Raw genomic sequence first — 8,336 nt, 5'->3', positions numbered from 1 at the left:
AGAAGCAGATTAGGACAAGAGATTAAGTTACCTTATCCTCTTACAGGAGATCAAATAAAGAAACGCGCAAAACTACCTTCCTATAGGGGGACACTCCCAGGGTGCCTCGAGGCGATGCGCAGTAACTTTATTCAATCCAACAAGGGAGACCGAAGGATATGCTGTCGCACTTTCCGCTCCCACATACTATGAACACTCTCTTCATCTACCTTGATATTGACCTACTCAAACACCATCCGTTAGGGGGACACATCAAAGGTGCCTCAAGGCCGAGGGTAGATCTCATGGTGTGGACTATTTAGGAGAAACGTGAAAGGTTTAAATGAAGCATCATATGTCCCAAGTACCTCCCACTAAATGTTCTACCTAAGGGTTCATTAACCTAGATAATCCGACTACTGATTTTAGTCTAAGTCATCTTTTTAAGTTTGCTCACAAACAACTTTTATCTATGAAATATGAACAAGTTCAAGTAGTCATATTTAAACATTTTAATGGATTATCCTTAACTTGGATGCATGCATAATCTATCTAATTCACCTTTCCAGGTAAGTTCCCAGGTAGTGATGGTTTCCATCAACTTAAATACCTCAGCCTAGACAGAACCTGCCTTAGACAAAAGGTCTCTTATAGATAAATTTGCTACACTTTAACCTTTTATTATTCAATTTAATCCTATTAAAGTGATTAAAAGATTAAAGCCTTAGGGTTGCTAATCATATTAGAACCGTGATCTTAGGTCTATGTCATCCAAGTTTTAAACATTTTAAAACTATGAACTAAACCTAAGTGAGCATGCATGTCTTTCTTATTGCTTTTAGTTCTAATTTCTTTTTAACCTTTAAAAAGAAACAACTAAAATACATCGCGCACAACTAGGTGTTTATAACACTTATAAAGGAACCTATGTGTCATGCTTCATGCAATGTCCGGTCATTACTATACATAACTTTTATATATGCGTAATAACCAAGAAAACATGTTTTCCATTCACCCTTATACTATAACAATTATAATATAAAGATGATGCAAGTCAATGCTTTTTATGCATGCATAAATATAACTCTTATATTATATGATGCATGAGCATTCTCTTACATAATTAAATCATGCTTCTCTAAATTATAACATTTACAATAAAGAGATGATGCATGACCAATGCATAACCTAAGGTGGGATTTACTTTATGTGCATACCATATGACATATAAAAAACCATACATCGCATGTAATAAACCAAGGATTAATGGACCAGGATGAGCCTTTACAAAAAAATAGAATGAAATAACCCTATCTATTACATTTTCCATCGAGCATACCGGTTCACAGGCAAATCGGGTCTTGAACTGCTAGGAGAACTCCATTGTTTAGTAAACTCTGAAGGTAAACGATCGCCCAACGTAGACTAGACAATAGGCGCAAAAGTTAAACGATCGCTTAGACGATAACGAGGCTATGAAGCCTGATCGTCTAGGCGATTACTGAACGTGGCGAAAGGTAAATGATTTACCATGCATTGCTAAGTGATCGTTTAGTCAGTTACTAAGTGATGAAGCTTGCTAAGCTAAACGATCGTCTAGTGCGCACGCGCGTTAAATGATACGTGAGCATTCCATCTTTTACATGACCCAATACTCCATCATCTACACGAGCTGATCAACCCTTGATCATCTTCTTCCTTGAAGAACAGTAACCTTTGCTCCGATCTTCTTCCTGAACGACTCAATACTCAAACTAACGTTGAATTATAGACTCGATAACGATTAATAATGCCCAAAACGCAGGGGACTTTACAATCAACCTAAAATCTAAAAGAATTAAATCAAACCGAGGCTAACATCCCAGAAAACTCCATTAATCCGCACATCCACAAAAATTTAACATTTAAATAGAACAGATAAGCACCCATCAAGAATGTATATTCAATTCATTGCAAGAATGAAATTGGAATATCAGAACCTGGCTCTGATACCAATTGAAAAAACTCTTAACGAAGAACATCCATGAGTGCATTCGGATCTTTCCGATTTCATTGTGACCAAAATTACCACACACACATTCTATCAAATAGTTATGCAATTTACACTAATTAACGATATGCTTTGATAAATAAAATACAAAGTATTAAGTTCACATACTAGTTGAAGACACTTCAATTTCGAACTCAACGTAGTAGAATTACCTCTACGTTCTCTATCGCCCAGCAAAAACAGTTGGCTATAGCAGCACGATCGTCTACACGAACGGTAGCAACACGAACAAGCACAAGCAAGCAGAAGCGGGGACGATACCACCACTTAGAGCCCTTGGTATTCTTGGAGTGAGAATCCAAAGTGTGGTCTTTGTTGAATTTGGTAGAGGTCGGAGGAACAGGCTGATCATGTTGACGATAAGCAAGTAGGAGAGAAAGCTATCGTATAGTGAGGATGCTTATCTTTTAGAGACAGCTATCGTATAGTGTTGACGATAAGCTATCGTAGGTTTTACTAAGCGATCGTCTTAAACGATAGTTTCGAAAACGCGACACACTAGGTGATCATTTATTGAAGCTAAGCAATCGTTTAGAGAAAAGCGTGTGATCATTTAGACGCGGGTGTGCAATCGTTTAAGCGATGAAGCTCTACGCATAGGCTCTCAGCTAAGTGATCAAGACGTTTTCACACCGATTGCGATTTTTTCGAACTCTTTGCAAAATGAAACAAAATTTCATTTCATTCTTCGATTACAATAATTGAATACTGAATTTTCCACTAACGCACGATCGAGGAGAAGATTTCAGCCAAACATAATTAACCAATTTAATTAATAAAAAGATATAATCATATTATATTCTTACCCTATAGTTTGATATCATATATCTACTATAGTAATTTCTTCTCTACTTGATATAAATCATATTTATATCTAATTTCCTCCAAAATAACGTATCTCATATATTTAGCCAATTATATCATAAATAATTAACCAATTCAATTATATCATATATAATCAAACTCCCTCTTGTCAATTTGAACATTTCAAACTGACCCAAAAACTGATTCTCGACTTTATCCAAGCTACTTAGGGGACCTTATGGACCTGTGGCTCGAAGCTCCAATGGTACGTGAATAGCTTATTAAACTCTTTAGTCACAAGATCCACCATCCATTAACTGTCAGGCATTCCACTAAAGACAAACAGCTGAACTCTTCTTACCACAGATATATTTCTATGTCCATCGGATATAACCAATCATGAGTACGATGACCCTTCACAGATGCTCGTAAGTACAGTGGGCCAGTTTATCGTTTTGTCACTGTAGTTACATCTCACTCCTTAAGTACCACTGATTCCTCTAATGAATAATACAACATAGTCCAACTATGTGTGAACACCTCTCGAGCCAAGAGAGGTTGTGTGGCGCCACATCATTCAAGCCCTGGAATCAGCCCTTAAGGGAGCTATCTATCTACTTGCCCCTGCTTTGGGGAAGGAGTGAATTTCATCTTGTGTAGCTAAGTTCCCAACTCTCAAATTAGACGAATCCCCAAAATGGTAGGTTTGAATTTATGACCTAGGCACTCGCACCCATACAAATCAAAGGACCGCCCTCAATGGCAGGAGTTCCCAACTCACTCAGGATTAAGGTCATGTTACCTATGGTCATCCTAATGAAGTGAAGTCTTTATCATGAATGGTGTTATATAACGAGACGTTAACACTTTGTGGTCAGGTCTTATACAAACTCTTTGTATAGGACACCCCCGCTTGTATGTCCCCTACACGAATGATCAGGATCAGACCATCTATGACAAGTCATAACACTTGTGACCATTCCATAAAGCGGGTCGCATCCGTAGCATTACCAAGATAAGGTTTCCCTCGTATATTCATATACTACAGACCTTTTGGTTATCACTCAAGACATGATCCACTTATATGTCACCACATACATGCTTAAGTTATATATAGATAACCAGGGATTTTATGTTTATTGGTTTGTGGTAAAGCAAATAAAACATACGACTGAGCAAAAATAAGATGTGAAGTGAAATATCATATATTCATACAAACTGTTTATAAACTATAGGACATGAAACTTTAGGGCATCAACCCCAACAACTCGAACTTGATCCATCTCTATGTCTCTACATAAAGTTCAAGTATTCATATAATAGTCATGGATCTTAGTTTATTGGATTTAGACTTTATGAATGCAATTAATGGATTCAATACCTTTATTGAAGAATTGTTGAATAACTTCTTTATTAATAATAGAATATGTTTAATTTTTACAAACTACGAGTTTTAGGACATAAAACCCAACAATACTCCCACTTGGACTAAAACTCTAGTGGATCAATATATAAAAATATATACAATATTGAGTTATACTAAGAGAACAAAAGGTATAAATACAATAAACTAGGGCATTAGATACCTATAAATTCTCCCACTTGTCCTAGTGATAAATATCTCGTAGACCTAGTCTTACTAGGTGACCCTCGAATACTTTAGCCGTGAGTGCCTTTGTAAATGAATCAGCTAAGCTGTCTTGTGAGGCTATCTGCATGACGATCATGTCTCCTCTATATACAATCTCCCTAATGAGATGGTACTTCCGCTCGATGTGCTTTCCTCGTTTATAGCTTCGAGGTTCCTTTGAATTTGCATCTGCTCCACTGTTGTCACAATAAAGGGTGACAGGCAAGTGCATATTAGGAACTACTTCCAGGTCAGTCAGGAACTTTCTTGGCCATTTCTATGTCTCTACATAAAGTTGAAGTATTCATATAATAGCTATGAATCTTAGTTTATTAGATTTAGACTTTATGAATGCAATTAATAAGTTCAATACCTTTATTGAAGAAATGTTAAATAACATCTTTATTGATAATAGAATATGTTTAATTTTTTTTTATAAACTGCGAGTTTTAGGTCATAAAACCCAACAAATTGATGTTTCAAATTGAATGTTAAGGTAGTTTATGTAAGTTAGTCTCATAAGGAAACCATAAGTATTGGCTAAACATGTTGTTCATGTTCACAAGGTTAATGACAATAGAAGAAGCTTTTCAACCCTAGGAGGAACGCCCAAGCTTATGAGTGACAAAACTAAGTCTTTTCCAAATGCTTTAGTAAACACATGATTTACTTAAAAGACTAGCTTCATGCTTGCTTCATTTAAAAGCATAATTAAGTTAGTTTCCGAGCAAACTAGTTTTCCAAGAGTTTTCTTAATGCATGCATGGTTTCAAGATGATTATGAGGTATGCGTTAGTGGTTCATGAGTTTATAGTAAAGATGTTTAAGGCATTATGAGGCATGCATTAATAGTTCATGTTTATGTTATAAAGAGGTTTAAGCATATGTGTTATGTATTATGCTTTCAAATATATTTATGTTAGTAAGGAAGTTTTATGATGATTAGGAGGAACCTGATACCGAAGGACAATGAGAAGGTATCTAGGATGAATGTTTTAAAGTGAAACCCAGTACTAAAGGATAATGAGAAGGTATTCGGGATAGATGTACAATGTTAACCTGATACTAAAGGATAATGAGAAGGTATTTGGGATAGATGTTCAATGTTAAGCCAATATTGAAGGACTTTGAGAAGGTATTTGGCCTAGGATGAGGGAACCGATGTCGAAGGACTATGAGAAGGCATCTGTCTCTGATATCTAGGTATGACGATATTCAGAGATTTACCATGTGCACATAGGCCATGTTAACGTAAGTAGAGTTGACGTTGGATGTGTCGAGTGTACTTTACACCAACTAAGGTATGATGTTGAGGGATTGAGCAAAGGAGTTCTTTCTCAACTAAGGTTTGGAATGCGTTATGTTTAGTTATGTTATATTTTAAGAAAAGTTCAAAGTATGAGTTTGCTTGGCAATTTCAGTTTAAAGCATGATATTTATGTTTTAATGGTCACTCACTGGGCTAGTAGCTCACCCCGTTATTAAATGTTTTCCTTTCTAGGTAGCGGTCAAATCCTTAGAAGATAGTTGTATTGCTACTCTGCCATTTAAAGTTATAGTTGAAGGAAGCCTAGGTGTTTGTTCTGTAAATATTTGTACATATGTGTTGCATACTAGGGACTAGTTTTGAGTGTGTGAGACCCACTTAACCTTGCTTCTGTATGTACATGTTATGAGCTACTATGTATGGCACCCTGAGGTTGTCTTAAATATTTGAAGTTCTGTTAGATCTTGAATGTTAATTATGTTATTTCAGGGTTCCTAAACAGGTTAGTTAGGCAATAAGTGCCACAAAAATATTGGTAACTACTGTCGTCATATTCTCTACATGGTTAAGAGGGTAATCTGAGAAAGGGTGTGACATGACATGCAACGATTTCTCATACTTCATTTGAACAATCATCGTGGAAGTTTTCTGGGAGGAAGTCTACCAAAGTTATTGAACGTCGAGGTCAAGGAAAATACTCGTCTATCTCCTTCACGAGCTTTGACTTCCATGCCTTCTTTTTTCCCTTTTTTTTTAGTCTAGTTCCTTTTTCTAAACCTTTGGTAGGAGCATGACTCTTTTTTTATAGAACTCAACTTTCTTTTTTTTTCGATAAGTCTCAGGGATCCATCCCTCGTTTTCATCATCGTCAACATGCTCATCTTTGTTGTTAGAATCTATCATCAGGATCACTTGCTGAAACTGAATAACTATAGGTTCGAGAGTCCCAAACTGGACCAAGCTCTCTATCATCATAAAGCACAATTGATGTTGGAAATTTTGAAGTCACTATGATTGTGGCGTGGTTAGCCTAAGCCACTTCATTAAGATCTAGCTCAACTTTCTTCTCATGAACTAACCTTAGAATCAGCTCCTTCAGCACAATATACTTTTCGACTTGGTGGCTAACGACCCTGTGATTAAAGATGTCTATAGGAACCTTATGAAGGGACCATTAAGCGAAAGACAGGATCGGACCCAAACCTAAAACTTACAGAATATAATTTTTACAGCAAAAAAAGAAAACAAAATTATGCATTTGAAAGAAATTACAACATGCAACAAATGAAATTACATAATAATAAATGGGTTTGAACCCTTACCTTTAAAGAACGAACCTTCAATTGAATTCCTTCCAACTTCAATTGGGCATTACCATAAAGGTGAACTTGGTATTCTCTGGATGAGAATCCAGGAGTGTATGGTGCTCTAACTATTTTGGTTTTTGAGAGGGAAAGGTTATTGAGAAAGGAAAAGGATATCAAACAGAAAAAATTACACGCACCTTTTCTGTTAAAAAAAATTTCAAGAAGAAGAAGATTGAAGAACGTCTCCCACTCCTGCATGTTGTGGAGAGAATTAGGGGAAGGGAGTTAACTCCCTCCCTAAAACTGATTTTTTTTTATTTTAAAAAATAAAATGAATTTAATTTTAAGTAAATAAATACTTAATACATATTATATATATATATATGTTAACACTTTATCATATTGAATATATATAGAAACTATATGTTATATCAAATATAACAATACAAACCTATATTTGATATGTATCTTATACATATATAACCTACTAGTTTAATTCTCAAAAAAAAAAGATATGATTATAATATATAATCCCAATTAGTTATTATAGATATATGAAATTTATATTATAATGAATTCCAATTCACCTATATAATAATATTTTTAATCTATTTCAGGAATATTAGTAATATTCATATCAAATGAAATACTTACTCTATTAATAGTATACATAAATACTATTATATAATGTATATATAATATATATATTAATTATATTAATAATTTATATATCATATGTAATTAATTGAATAAATTCAAATAAACAAAAAGTGATTCTCATTAAATCCCGTGAGCTAACCGAAGGAGCCTTATGGACCTGTAGCTTGAAGCTTACAATGGTATGTGAATAATTAATTGAACTCTTCAACTAAATTAATCACCATCCGTTAACTACGGGCACTCCACTATAGACCAACAGCTCAAACTCTTTGCACTACAAATATATTTCTATTCTCTCATTGGATATAACTCAATCAACAGTATAACGACCCTTCACGAGAATTGCTCATAAGTATAGTTGGACCAAAATTACCGTTTTGCCCCTGTAGTTACATCTAACTCCTTAAGTACACTAATCCCTCAAATGAAACAATAAATCATAGTCTAAACTATGACCAAAACCCTCTCGAGCCGAGAGAGAGGGTTTTGTGCGCCTACATTATTCAAGCCCCAAAAATAGTCCTATAGAGAAGAAATTTATCTACTTGCCCCACATTGGGAAAAGTAGTGAATTCCTTCTTTTGTAGTTGTTGTTCCTAGCTCCCAATAAACGAATCCTCAAAATAGTAGGCTTGTTGA

The sequence above is a fragment of the Benincasa hispida genome, chromosome 6 (genome assembly GCF_009727055.1).
Source record: "Benincasa hispida cultivar B227 chromosome 6, ASM972705v1, whole genome shotgun sequence".
Lineage (NCBI taxonomy): Eukaryota > Viridiplantae > Streptophyta > Magnoliopsida > Cucurbitales > Cucurbitaceae > Benincasa > Benincasa hispida.
Note: the sequence above shows the minus strand (reverse complement) of the source record.